The following is a 14,819-nucleotide window of genomic DNA, read 5'->3' as shown; positions in this document are numbered from 1 at the left end:
GTCTTAAACTTTTTTGATATTTAAATTAGGTGTCAATAGCCCTTCTTTCCCACGCACGTGCCCCTTTGCAAAAGAGTTTTGCACTTTCTGCCATCAGAAAGTGGACTCTCCTTCCCCACTCTTCCATATGAACTGGTCTTCCGATTTGTTTGACCAACAGAATACAATGGAAGTGATTCTGTTCCAGTTCTAAACTTAGACAGTAAGAAGCCTTGCTCACTGCAGTCTCTTTTGGGGCCCCGTAACCACCTTGTGAAAAGCCAGACTGACCTGGTGGGAAAAGAGGCTTACCAAATGCTACAGGGCCCACTTGCTCTGCTGACAGGTAGCTAGCCAACTCTGGACCTGGGAATGAGACTGTCCTTGACCAGAAGCCTGGAGAAGCAGAGCTACCTAAATCTGACCCGCACTGGTGAGGTTTGCAGCTGCAAGAGCGAGTCTGGCCGGTGGCAGAGAGCCCTGCAGCTGAGCCCGGGTGAAATGCCCGCCCTTAAAATAGCGAGCTAAGGAGATGGTAGTTGTGTCAGGTTTGGAAGAGCAGCTGGCGTTTACTGAGTGCCGACTCCGTCAGGCAGGAGCATCCTGTGTCTTCTGCAGCTGTTGACTCACTTACTTCTGATAACAACCCTGCCTGCCATAGGGTTACAGATGAGGAAAGCAGCCTGAGGTCATCTGATGTTCACAGGCAGAAGTAAAAAGGCAGCAAAACCCACTGGCCTGCTGTCCTGACTCCTGCTACCTGGGAACGGGGCAAAGACCAAGCTGGACAGAGCCAAGTGTCTCTGCAAACCTTCTCAGCCAAGATTTCCCTACAGTACGGGTTTGATACGCTTTTCCTGTAGTAAATATTTTAGGTTCTGGGCCACATCCACCTCTGCAGTGTGAAAGTGGCTGTAGGCAACATGGTAAACAAAAGAGGTTGGGGTTCCAATAAAACAGAGATGGGCTGGATTTGACTTGTAGGTGTGTCCCCCCATCCCCAGACCTTGGGCTCTAATGACCCAGGGCCCCACTGAATGTAAACCATCCCCTTGGGCGCCTGTGCACCCAGGTGGCTTCCAAATCTAGCTTACCCTTGGGGCTTCTGATAAAATAGTCACAGAAGCTGTTTTCAGCCAGCCTTACTTCTGCACAGGCATGGTTAAGAACAGCATGGGTTGGGTGGCACCTGTGGCTCAAGGAGTAGGGCACCGGCCCCATATACCCAGAGGTAGTGGGTTCAAACCCAGCCCTGGCCAAAAACTGCAAAAAAAGGAATAGCATGGGTTGTTAATCTACTGTTTCAGTTTAGTGCCGAGTACAATAAAAAGAAAGGCATGGGTGTCGGTTCCATTTTAATCTGGTTCCTTTTGTGGCTGTGGGAAGACTGCTGTTTTCCTGTTCACCTCTGTGGGAGGAAGAGGCCAGGCCCTGGGAGACAAGGCAGAGACTTTCCCAGAGGCCCAGCGGGTTTCTCCCGGCGTATCATACCCACTTCTGAGCTCAGCCCTGGCAGGAGAGCAGGATTGCTCTGAGTGCCTAGCACTGATCAGGTCTCCACCTGGGTCTGAAGTTGGATCCATAGTTAATTAACTGCTAACGGACACCATTTCTAATTTTTCCTCCCACTTGAATGATGCTCTAAAACAAGTTTTGGTTTTCTGTTATCTTTGCACACTTGGCTCCGTTGTCTTCCTGACTCTGCTGCAGTTGTTATGACGTCTGATGTTAATTTTTGTTATATTAAAATGTGATTTTTAAGAACTTTGAATGCTTTAAACATTTTTGTCTTCATTTCTGCTCTCAAGTTTTGTCATGGTCTGACAAGGAGCGGCCTTTTTATTTTTTAAATTGATCTCGCTCAGCACCCAGTGCATTTTCCTCTGCATGTGAACTCACATCTCTCTGTGGCTCAGAGACATTTTCTACCATTATTTATTTATTGATTGATTGATTTGCAGTTTTTGGCTGGGGCTGGGTTTGAACCCGCCACTGCCAGTGCCCTACTCCTTTGAGCCACCCAATTTTTAAAAAATATTTCTGTTCTCCTTTTCTGTCTCTTCTCACCTTTGAACTTCTGTGACATGTGCACTGGGGCTTCTTCCATCTTTCCTCCTCGTCTTTAACTACTATTTGGGTTGAATTGCATCTCCCCAAAATTCATGTGTCAAAGCCCTAACTCTAGCCAGTGGCATTCAGATCAGAATAGAGTCTTATTTGGAAATAAAATGGTTGCAGATGTAATTAGTTAAGATGAGGTCATGCTGGACCCTAATCTGATATGGCTGTGTTTTTATAAAAAGAGGAAATTTGGACTCAGACGAGCACATGGCAGAAGCCCGCGTGGACGTGGCGGCAGAGCTCAGAGGGAGGCGTTCAGCAGTGGAGAAACCCCAGCCGACGACCAGCAGCTCCGAGGGAGCCTGGGACAGAGTCTCCCCCTCAGCCTTCGGGAGTAACCCACTCTGCCAGCACTTCGGTCTTTGACTTGCAGAATCCGGAACTGAGATATGAGTTTTTGTTGTCTTGACCCCTCCATGGCTGAAACCCCGGGTGACTTAATTACAAGGGAGGTGCTGCAAATTCTCGAGGCCACACACCCAACTGCCTTCTGCCTCAGCAGCCCAACCCTTCTCTCAGCAGCAGCTTCTGGGGCTTCCAGTCTGACCCTGCTTGGGGACCATGTCTTCCCTTTGTAAGAGGCAGTCAGCATCTTGCTGTGAGAATTTCTTTAGAATGGTCTGGACTCTCCGTCTGGTTGTGGCAACTGATAGGAAAGAAAAGTGACCTCTCCCAATCAGAGACAGTGTCTGCTTCCCACATTCTTCCCTGGGCTTCAGTGCTGGGGGAATGAGGACCTTCACAAGGGAAGCTGGATGTGTGAGAATGGGCCACATCCCTTCCCTGTTCCAAGCCCCAGGCGCGGGGACCCAGCCTGCTTTGGAACAAGGGACAACCTTGAGTGACTGACGAAGCCAAAGCTTTGAAGTGCACTAGGCTAAGTTTTTTTTTTTTGGTTTTTGACCAGGGCTGGGTTTGAACCCGCCACCTCTGGCATATGGGACCAGCGCCCTACTCCTTGAGCCACAGGCGCCGCCCAATTTTAACAGATGACTATTTGGAAACAAATGGAAGCTGACCAAGTTGTCATTAAGGGGAGCCCACCTGACAGGACTGAGGCAGTAACTAGAACTCTCCACAGGCGGGTCACTACTTCTGCCCATTGCCAAGTCAGCTGAGGCCTGGCTGAGGCTTGTGCTCAAAGCTCTCTGGAACTTGTAGAGCTCTTTCAATAGAGCCATTACTAATGGATTTCACCTGCCTTACCACTGGGCTGGTGAGTAACTGCTGATGTGGGGGCTAAGATGATTTTTCACTTGGTGCCTGGTATTTAGAAATTATGTAGCATTTTCAGAACTCTTGCACTATTCTTTGTCATTTTTAAGGGAATTATTAAACTGTAGCTTAAAATATGGAGTGCTGGAAACATCTTCTCTCTCCTATAGTACTAGAAAAATACGGTTTTGTTTTCCATGTTGTTTGTATTTTCAAAGAAGTAGCTCTTGGAATTATTGATTGGCTCCACTATTTTACTAATTCATTGTGTTCTATTTTTATTTTCTAAGTTCCCATCCATTATTTTTAATATTAATTTTGTTTCCTTTCTTCTTCAGTTTAATACTTAATTTATTACGGCCACTTTTCTTTAACAGTGCAAAACTTTAGTGGTATAAATTTTCTTCAGATATCAGCTTTGGTTGTATCAGACGTTTGAGGATATAGTGGTGTGATTATTATTTAGTATTAAGTGTTATGAGTGAGTTTATTTTCTTCTTTGGCCTAAGAGTTACCAAGGGCAATGGCCTTTAATTTGTAAGTGGTTGGTTTTGTTTATCACATTGTGACCAGATTTATTTATTTTTTAGAGATGGGGTCTCTTTGTGTAGCCCAGGCTGGTCTCAACCCACCCCACCCTCAGTCTTCTGAGAGGGGGGACTATAGCCACCGACCACTGTGCCTGCCAAGTTCCTATTTTTTAGAATTTATAACGATGTTCTTTGTAGTATAATGTATGACACATTTTTTATATTGCTTTCATGAGTGTTAAGAAATAAGTTCCATTCTCTATATAAAGTTGAGAGTTAATTACTAGCATTTAAACTGGGCTTACTAAGGACAGAATTCAGATTCCCTTTATGATTTTTATTATTTTTGCCTAGTTGATCTTTTGAGGATTAAGAATGGTAAGATTCTTCCACTACTATTATACTTATGTACTTTATTCTTGCCTTAGCAAATGTTTTTGCTTTATATAAAAAAGTTTCATGGAAATAATATCCTTAATTTGAGTAGTATAATTCATCAATATAAAATCACCCAGTTTTTTCTTGAATTATTTAAAAATACTTATACACAGTATAATAAGCGTTTGTTGTAAAATTTTCAGTTAATACAGACATGATAAATGGAAGCCAAGATCTTATTTGTCACTCCCAACAATTCCATTCCTCTGATGTACGATGGTACCTTAAAGATTTATTGGTATGATCTTCCAGATTAAAACATCCACATTTAATTATTTTTTCACATTAGAGTTTGTAGTCTACTTTTATATTTCAGTAATATGATATGGATATCTGTGTAATCTTTTAATGGCTACACATTACTTAATTGAATGGATTTACCACAATTTATTTAATAAATCTTCTTTTCTTTTTTTTTTTTTTTTGGGTAGAGGCAGAGTCTCACTTTATGGCCCTCCGTAGAGTGCCGTGGCCTCACACAGCTCACAGCAACCTCCAACTCCTGGGCTTAAGCAATTCTCTTGCCTCAGCCTCCCAAGTAGCTGGGACTACAGGCACCTGCCACAATGCCTGGCTATTTTTTTTTGGTTGCAGTTTGGCCGGGCCGAGTTTGAACCCACCACCCTCGGTATATGGGGCCGGCGCCTCACCGACTGAGCCACAGGCGCTGCCCATAAATCTTCTTTTCAATAAGTATTCAAGGTAGCGATGTTTTGCTATTATAAGCAATTTTTATAGCTTTAGTTGTGTTTTTGTCTAATAATTTTGTGACACCTTATTCTTTGTTTTTATGTGTAATATATGTATTTTTGCCCATTATTTCTTTCAAACATACTGCTTTTGATAACTTGAAAGTATTTTTTTAAGTTCTCTGCTCAAATGTTACCTTATCTATGAGGACTTCCCTAAGAACCCTTTAAAAAATCTCTTTCCCCTTCTTCCCCCATCCATTTCTGATTCTCCTTCCTTGCTTTGTTTTTCTGTATGTTATTTAGCACTATCTGACATTTGTTTATAAATTTGTGGCTGTAATTTGTTCCTCCCTACTCACCCCTACTACAATGTAATCTCTACAAGAAGAGGGACCTTTACCTATTTTGTTCCTTACTTTCTTCCCAGTGTCTGGCATACAGTAAGTACTCAATAAAATTTTGTTGAATGAATACACTAATCGCTTTAGTTTTAAACTTTGCCTCTTTATTTTGTTAAAATTTGCCTCCTTTAATTTATTAAAAATTATTGAAGTTTGTAGGTTTGGCTTTGGCATCAGTATTCTGTTAAACATGTGCCTGCCATTCCAGCCATGACTTTGGTCTCACAGTTTGACATCAAATGCCTCCTTTGGTGTTACTGGAATCCTTAAGCCGACTGCTTCTGGTTTTCCACTTTGCTAAGAGATGCCTGTATTGCAAACAGCTGAAAACATAGAACATCTGATTGAAGAAATACTGTTGCCAGGCGTGGTGGCTCACGCCTGTAATCACAGCACTCTGGGAGGCCCAGGTGGGTGGATTGCCCTGAGGTCACGAGGTCAAGACCAGCCTGAGCAAGAGTGAGACCTCATCTCTAAAAAAAATAGCCAGGTGTTGTGGCCAGCACCGGTAGTCCCAGCTACTCCAGAGACTGATGCAAGAGAATCACTTGAGACCAAGAGTTTGAGACTGCTGTGAGCTCTGACGCTACGATACTTTATCCAGGGTGACAAAGTGAGACTCTGTCTCAAAAAAAAAAAAGAAATACCATTAGAAAAGATAATCAAGAGGAGAGCAAGATGGCGGCCGAGTAACAGCTTCCTTGCACCTGGGCACTGTGAGTCTGGGGAGATAGGACTCCAGGCATCTCTGGCTGGTGGGATCTGCCTATCATCACCCCTGTGAGGATACAGGGAGTCAGCAAGAGACTTCTGGAACCCAAGAGGAGGACTAAAACAGTGGAAAACCGGCAAGTGGTTGCGTGTGTTCAATGGGTCTAAACCCGTCAGCAACTGTAAGTTCAGTAGCAGCGAGACTGCAAATGGGAAAGGCCTTACCTGTGAACTATTTTGGTGTATTTGGACTTGGCACTCAGTTGAACTGCCTTGGGGAGAGCCTGAGCGGGAGTGCGGAGAACTTTGGCCATTGTCTAGGGCCCCAGTCTGAGCCCCTGAGCCAGACGGCACTAATAGTGTTTGGCTATGGGCCACAGGGAGCCATTGTGAGTGATCTGCCCTGGCAAGCTCCGCCCTCAGGGTTGCAGAGCTAGAATCAGGTGGGAACTGGTAATCTAGTGACTGAGTAGCCTAAGGGTGGTTTCTGAGCCACCTTGCAGCCCTAACCCTCAGGGGCAGAGTGAGACTGGTTTTGGCACACTGGGTAAGTGGATAGCCACCCCAGCAGTGATTCCAGCGACAAGCACTTTCCTGGGAAAGCTTCTGCTCAGCAAGTTTACAAGTTCAAAGTGCCTTTTAAGTGGGCTGAAGAGAGATTTAGGGTGTCTACCTGGTGGGGTCTGAGAAATCAGCAGCCTCCAGTCGTATCAGAACTGTGATTAACATCTCATATCCCAGAAGACCATGTGTTGCCCAGACAATATTCAACAACATATACATACTGCTTTGTTTTTGGTTGTGTTTTTTTTTTGGTTGTTTTTTTGTTTATTTTGATGTTGTTGATGTTTTTTTGTTTTTTAATTTCAACCTTTTCCATACAGATCTTTTTCCTTTCTCAATTTTTCTAGTTTAATTATAATTTCCCATTGCTGCCTTTTTCAATAACTAGAACTTCATTTTTGCTAGTATTTCTACCACTATTATTTGTTTTTTCACCCAATTTTATCCCGTAAAGTTTTCTGTTTGCCTGTTTTGGTTTGATTTATAGCATTTTTGTCTTTCCTCTCTACTTGGTGGAGGTGGGGTACTGTGTCTGATCAGGTTAGCAAAGAGCTGCTGACCTCAAGGGAACCACCCAACTGGGCACCCCTAGAAGGTGGGTTTCCTTTTAAGATTGTGTCAAAGTACCCTACTGTACACTTATATTGCTCTGTCTCCCTCTTTCTGTGCCTCTCTTCTTTTTGTCAATATTCCTTTTACCCACCCCCTCTCCTTTCTCTATTTTTTTTTTTCTTTTCACTCGGTCCTCCTTTCTTTCATCCCTTTTTTGCTCTTCAACCTTCTCACCCTTCTGGTCCTGTACCAAAAGGACTCATCAAACCCTTAATCCACAGGCACAAGAACTTAAAGAGCAAGAGTAAGTGAAAGGAAAATTAGGGCAAGGAAACAGATAAAAGAAATCACTCATGAGGAAGAATCAGCAGAAAACTCCAGGCAACATGAAGAACCAGTCCAGAACAACCCCGCCAAGGGACCATGAGGTAGCTACTGCAGAGGATTCTACCTATAAAGAAATGTTAGGAATGACAGAAAGGGAATTTAGAATACACATGATGAAAACAATGAGACAAATGATGGAAACAATGAAGGAAACTGCTAATAAAGTGGAAAATAACCAAAAGGAAATCCAAAAACAGAATCAAATAGGAGATGAACGATATGAAGAATATAAAAAGGATTTAGCAGAGCTAAAGGAACTGAAACAGTCAATTAGGGAACTTAAAGATGCAATGGAAAGTATCAGCAACAGGTTAGACCATGCAGAAGAAAGAATTTCAGAGGTAGAAGACAAAATGCTTGAGATAACTCAGATAGTAAAAGAGGCAGAAAAGAAGAGAGAGAAAGCAGAAGGTTCCCTGTCAGAATTATGGGACTTTATGAAGCATTCCAACACACGAGTTATAGGAATTCCAGAAGGGGAAGAAGAATGCCCCAGAGGAATGGAAGCCATACTAGAGAATATTATAAAAGAAAATTTCCCAAATATCACCAAAGATTCTGACACACTGCTTTCAGAGGGATATCGGACCCCAGGTGGCCTCAACTCTAACCAAGCTTCTCCAAGACACATTGTGATGAACATGTCCAAAGTCAAGACAAAAGAAAAGATTTTGCAAGCTGCCAGGAGTAAGCGCCAGTTGACCTACAGGGACAAATTTATCAGAGTGACTGCAGACTTCTCTAATGAAACTTTCCAAGCAAGAAGACAATGGTCATCTACCTTTAATCTACTTAAACAGAACAATTTCTAGCCCAGAATTCTGTACCCTGCTAAGCTAAGCTTAAAAATTGATGGAGAAATCAAATCATTTATGGATATATAAACATTGAGGAAATTCGCCACAACAAGACCAGCTCTCCAGGAAATACTTCAACCTATTCTGCACACTGACCACCACAATGGATCAGCAGCAAAGTAAGAACTCAGAAATTAAAGGACAGAACCTAACCTCCACACTGATGCAAAAGATAAAACTAAGCAATGGACTCTCACAAAATAAGGTGAATAGAATACTACCACACTTATCAATTATCTCAATAAATGTTAATGGCTTGAATTCCCCACTGAAGAGACATAGATTGGCTGACTGGATTAAAAAACACAAGCTATCCATTTGCTGTCTGCAAGAAACACACCTGGCTTCAAAAGACAAATTAAAGCTCCAAGTCAAGGGTTGGAAGACAATTTTTCAGGCAAATGGAATTCAGAAGAAAAGAAGAGTTGCAATCTTATTTTCAAATTCATGTTGATTTAAAGCAACTAAAGTCAAAAAAGACAAAGATGGTCACTTTATATTGGTCAAGGGAAAAAACAAGAAGACATTTCAATTCTAAATATTTATGCACTCAATTTAAATGCTCCCAGATTCTTGAAATAGACCTTACTCAGTCTGAGCAATATGATATCTGATAATACCATGATAACAGGGGATTTTAACACTCCTCTTACAGAGCTGGACGGATCCTCTAAACAGAAATTAAACAAGGATATAAGAGATTTAAATGAGACCCTAGAACAACTGTGCTTGATGGATGCATATAGAACACTCCATCCCAAAGATAAAGAATATACATTCTTCTCATCACCCCATGGAACATTCTCCAAAATTGATCATATCTTGGGACACAAAGCAAATATCAACAGAATCAAAAGAATTGAAATTTTACCTTGTATCTTCTCAGACCATAAGGCACTAAAGGTGGAACTCAACTCTAACAAAAATGCTCGACCCCACACAAAGGCATGGAAATTAAACAATCTTCTGTTGAATAACAGATGGGTGCAGGAAGAAATAACAGGAAATCATTAACTTTCTTGAGCATAACAACAATGAAGACACAAGCTACCAAAACCTGTGGGATACTGCAAAAGCAGTTTTGAGAGGAAAATTCATCGCTTTAGGTGCCTGCATTCGAAAAACAGAAAGAGAGCGCATCAACAATCTCACAAGCCGTCTTATGGAATTGGAAAAAGAAGAACAATCTAAGCCTAAACTCAGTAGAAGAAAGGAAATATCCAAAATCAGATCAGGGATGAATGAAATTGAAAACAAAAGAATCATTCAGAAAATTAATGAAACAAGGAGTTGGTTTTTTTGAAAAAATAAATAAAATAAATAAACCATTGGCCAGACTAACGAGAAATAGAAAAGTAAAATCTCTAATAACCTCAATCAGAAATGATAAAGGGGAAATAATAACTGATCCCACAGAGATACAAGAGATCATCTCTGAATACTACCAGAAACTCTATGCCCAGAAATTTGACAATGTGAAGGAAATGGATCAATATTTGGAATCACACCCTCTCCCTAGACTTAGCCAGGAAGAAATAGAGCTCCTGAACAGACCAATTTCAAGCACTGAGATCAAAGAAACAATAAAAAATCTTCCAACCAAAAAATGCCCTGGTCCAGATGGCTTCACACCAGAATTCTATCAAACCTTCAAGGAAGAGCTTATCCCTGTACTGCAGAAATTATTCCAAAAAATTGAGGAAGAAGGAATCTTCCCCAACACATTCTATGATGCAAACATCATCCTGATACCAAAACCAAGGAAAAGACCCAACCAAAAAGAGAATTTCAGACCAATCTCACTCATGAATATAGATGCAAAAATTCTCAACAAAATCCTAGCCAATAGATTACAGCTTATCATCAAAAAGTCATTCATCATGATCAAGTAGGCTTCATCCCAGGGATGCAAGGCTGGTTTAACATATGCAAGTCCATAAACGTTATCCACCATATTAACAGAGGCAAAAATAAAGATCACATGATCCTCTCAATAGATGCAGAAAAAGCATTTGATAAAATCCAGCATCCTTTTCTAATTAGAACACTGAAGAGTATAGGCATACGTGGCACATTTCTGAAATTGATTGAAGCTATCTATGACAAACCCACAGCTAATATTTTACCGAATGGAGTAAAACTGAAAGCTTTTTGTCTTAGAACCAGACAAGGTTGTCCTCTTTACTATTAATTACTTTACTATTTACAAGGTTGTCACCTTTACTATTCAACATAGTGCTGGAAGTTCTAGCCAATACAATTAGGCAATACAAAGAAATAAAGGGAATCCAAATGGGAGCAGAGGAGGTCAAACTCTCCCTCTTTGCTGATGACATGATCTTATACTTAGAGAACCCCAAAGACTCAACCACAAGACTCCTAGAAGTCATCAAAAAATACAGTAATGTTTCAGGATATAGAATCAAGGTCCACAAGTCAGTAGCCTTTGTATACACCAATAACAGTCAAGATGAGAAGCTAATTAAGGACACAACTCCCTTCACCATAGTTTCAAAGAAAATGAAATACCTAGGAATATACCTAACGAAGGAGGTGAAGGCCCTCTATAAAGAAAATTATGAAATCCTCAGAAAGGAAATAGCAGAGGATATTAACAAATGGAAGAACATACCATGCTCATGGATAGGAAGAATCAACATTGTTAAAATGTCTATACTTCCCAAAGCAATCTACCTATTCAATGCCATTCCTATCAAAATACCAACATCGTACTTTCAAGATTTGGAGAAAATGATTCTGCATTTTGTATGGAACCAGAAAAAACCCCGTATAGCTAAGGCAGTTCTTAGTAATAAAAATAAAGCTGGGGGCATCAACATACCAGATTTTAGCCTGTACTACAAAGCCATAGTGGTCAAGACAGCATGGTACTGGCACAAAAATAGAGACATAGACACTTGGAATCGAATTGAAAACCAAGAAATGAAACTAACATCTTACAACCACCTAATCTTCGATAAACCAAACAAGAACATACCTTGGGGGAAAGACTCCCTATTCAATAAATGGTGTTGGGAGAACTGGATGTCTACATGTAAAAGACTGAAGCTGGACCCACACCTTTCCTCATTCACAAAAATTGATTCAAAATGGATAAAGGACTTAAATTTAAGGCATGAAACAATACAAATCCTCAAAGAAAGCATAGGAAAAACACTGGAAGATGTTTGGCCTGGGGAAAGACTTCATGAAGAAGACTGCCATGGCAATTGCAACAACAACAAAAATAAACAAATGGGACTTCATTAAACTGAAAAGCTTCTGTACAGCTAAGGAGACAATAACCAAAGCAAAGAGACAACCTACACAATGGGAAAGGATATTTGCATATTTCAATCAGACAAAAGCTTGATAACTAGGATCTATAGAGAACTCAAATTAATCCACATGAAAAAAGCCAACAATCCCATATATCAATGGGCAAGAGACATGAATAGAACCTTCTCTAAAGATGACAGATGGATGGCTAACAAACACATGAAAAAATGTTCATCATCTCTATATATTAGAGAAATGCAAATCAAAACAACCCTGAGATATCATCTAACCCCAGTGAGAATGGGCCCACATCACAAAATCTCAAAACTGCAGATGCTGGTGTGGATGTGGAGAGAAGGGAACACTTTTACACTGCTGGTGGGACTGCAAACTAGTACAACCTTTTTGGAAGGAAGTATGGAGAAACCTCCAAGCACTCAAGCTAGACCTCCCATTTGATCCTGCAATCCCATTACTGGGCATCTACCCAGAAGGAAAGAAATCCTTTTATCATAAGGACACTTGTACTAGACTGTTTATTGCAGCTCAATTTACAATTGCCAAAATGTAGAAACAGCCTAAATGCCCACCAACCCAGGAATGGATTAACAAGCTGTGGTATATGTATACCATGGAATACTATTCAGCCATTAAAAAAAATGGAGACTTTACATCCTTCGTATTAACCTGGATGGACGTGGAAGACATTATTCTTAGTAAAGCATCACAAGAATGGAGAAGCATGAATCCTATGTACTCAATTTTGATATGAGGACAATTAAGGTTATGGGAGGGTAGGAAAAGCAGAAAGAGGGAAGGAGGGAGGTGGGTGGGGCCTTGGTGTGTGTCACACTTTATGGGGGCAAGACATGATTGCAAGAGGGACTTTGCCTAACAATTGCAATCAGTGTAACCTGGCTTATTGTACCCTCAATGAATCCCCAACAATAAAAAAAAAAAGAAAAGATAATAAAACATCATGTGTTGTCATTGATAGTGGAGAAAGCAGTGTAGCAAAGGGTGTGAATGATTTAAGACTTGGAAAACATTATGCTTTGTTCACATCCTTCCCTTGTGTGTGGAGAGAAGAATGATAGCTTGGGGTACCATCATGAGATTACTGGCTGTAAGGTGATGGGCCACTCCCTATTGTTCTTGAGTTAACAACAAACATCATGATGTCCAAGAGGTTGTGGAGTTACCTCCTCAAATACTCATACAAACAGGTGTTCAACTAGGTAGCAGAAATAACTACTATGTGTTTAAAATTTCACCTGAACACAGAACAACACCAACAAGCAGGCCTTACAGTCAGTGGGTTTCTTGAGGATAAAATAGTTCATCTCTTGGAATTTGCCGATGAAGTGCCCTAACCCATATGCTTGAGAGTGCAGCTATTTCCTGCGTGACACCTGCTGTATGGGCTCGTTTCTTATTCTGCAGAGGAAAGAGGCCGAAATTGCTGTGCATCCAATGAAAGCATAGGTACAAATGGAAATTCAGAGACTAGTTTGTTATATTGAAATTCAATTATGGTGCTGTATTGCCACATTTATAGATCAAAGGTTTAAGGGCAAATTAAGGTAGTAGGTTCATGTATAATTTTGAAAATAAAAAATATAAGTGAGAGCAAAAAAATAGCGGCTGCTTCTGAAAATGTTTCAGAAATGATGTTCTTCAGTGCACAGAGATTCTGTTTGTGAGGTTGTTCCGATGAAGCTGCATAGTCCTTGCTGACCAAAGCTTTAAGTCTCGAAGGTGCAGAGGAAACAGGACTTGACTTTAATCCAGTCGCTACTCGAGTGGAAGGGCAACATCACTATCAGGAATACCCTATTATGACTAAAGCTGGCAAAAATAGCTTTCTCTTTTACTGACTTCAGTCAAGCAAAGGCCTATTTGATACTGTAAACACGCATTCTGATCATCAGCAGAGCTGAGACGTTATTATTATTCTACTATAATGTCAACTTTAAGAAATAATATTTGAGAAGGACCATTTTCAGTAATATGATTGAAGTGATGATTCTGTGTATATTCTGGAGAAAGCTTCAGATTTATCATTGTCTCAAAAATTCATTCTGTGCTGATGAGCTTCAGCTTTGGTTTTGACCTCATCCAAATATTGAGTTCAAGCTCTGCCCTTCAGCATTGGGCTAATATATGTATTTCTTACATTTCTATTATCTTTTTTTTTTTTTTGAGACAGAGTCTCACTCTGTCACCCTCAGTAGAGGGCCATGGTGTCACAGCTCACAGCTACATCAAACTCTTGGGCTTAAGCAATCCTCTTGCCTCAGCCCCCCAAGTAGCTGGGACTACAGGCGCCCGCCACAACACCCAGCTATTTTTGTTGCAGTTGCCACTGCTGTTTTAGTTGGCCGGGGCTGGGTTTGAACCTGCCACCTTGGTATATGTGGCCAGTGCCCTACCCACTGAGCCACAGGCACCGCCCTCTAATAACTCTTGAGTAGATACAAAAGCATGTTTATAAAATATATGTAGTGTATAAGTAATCAGAATACAAGTAACATGAATTACTTGCCATCCGATTAAAGAAAAAGAACAACAGCCATTATTATTGAGTCTTTTCCTTGTATGTTCCCCTCATCCTGTCCTGTTCTCCTAGAGGTATCCACTCTGACAAGGTTTACATTAACCAGTTTTTTACCTTTTCTTCATAATTTCATGACATATATGTATGCTTGTGTCTCTGAACAATATATTTTTAGTTTTTCATCTTTTCAATTTTGTATAAATAGAATTACAGAATTATACTCTTCTTGTTCTTTCTTTTCTTTTTCTTTTTTTTTTTTTTTTTGTTGAGACAGGGTCCCACCCTATGCCCCTGAGCAGAGTGCAGTGGGCGTGGTAGCTCACCACAACCTCAGACTCGGGGCTGCGGTCACACCGCAGCCTCAGCCTCCATAAACAGCTGGGATTACAGGCGCTCGCCACCGTGCCCAGCTGGGTTTTTCCATTTTTTTCATGAGTCGGGGTCTCACTGTCGCTCAGGCGAGTCTCGAACTCCTGAGCTCAAGCGATTCTCCCTCCTCAGCCTCCCACAGTGTTAGGATTACAGGCGTGAGCCAC

General features: G+C 41.1%; 1 long non-coding RNA gene across 2 annotated transcripts in view; it reads left to right on the top strand.

Annotated features, from left to right (window-relative positions):
• LOC128581160 (uncharacterized) overlaps window positions 1-5,429 on the top strand; it is a 66,273-nt gene extending 60,844 nt beyond the window's left edge. For both annotated transcript variants that reach the window (XR_008378777.1, XR_008378773.1), the window contains one exon: window positions 2,283-5,429. This is a non-coding gene — a long non-coding RNA (uncharacterized LOC128581160). The remainder of the gene's footprint in view (window positions 1-2,282) is intronic.
• Window positions 5,430-14,819: the final 9,390 nt, after the last annotated feature.

The sequence above is a fragment of the Nycticebus coucang genome, chromosome 1 (genome assembly GCF_027406575.1).
Source record: "Nycticebus coucang isolate mNycCou1 chromosome 1, mNycCou1.pri, whole genome shotgun sequence".
Classification (NCBI taxonomy): Eukaryota; Metazoa; Chordata; class Mammalia; order Primates; family Lorisidae; genus Nycticebus; species Nycticebus coucang.
This window is presented reverse-complemented; position numbering and strand designations above follow the sequence as displayed.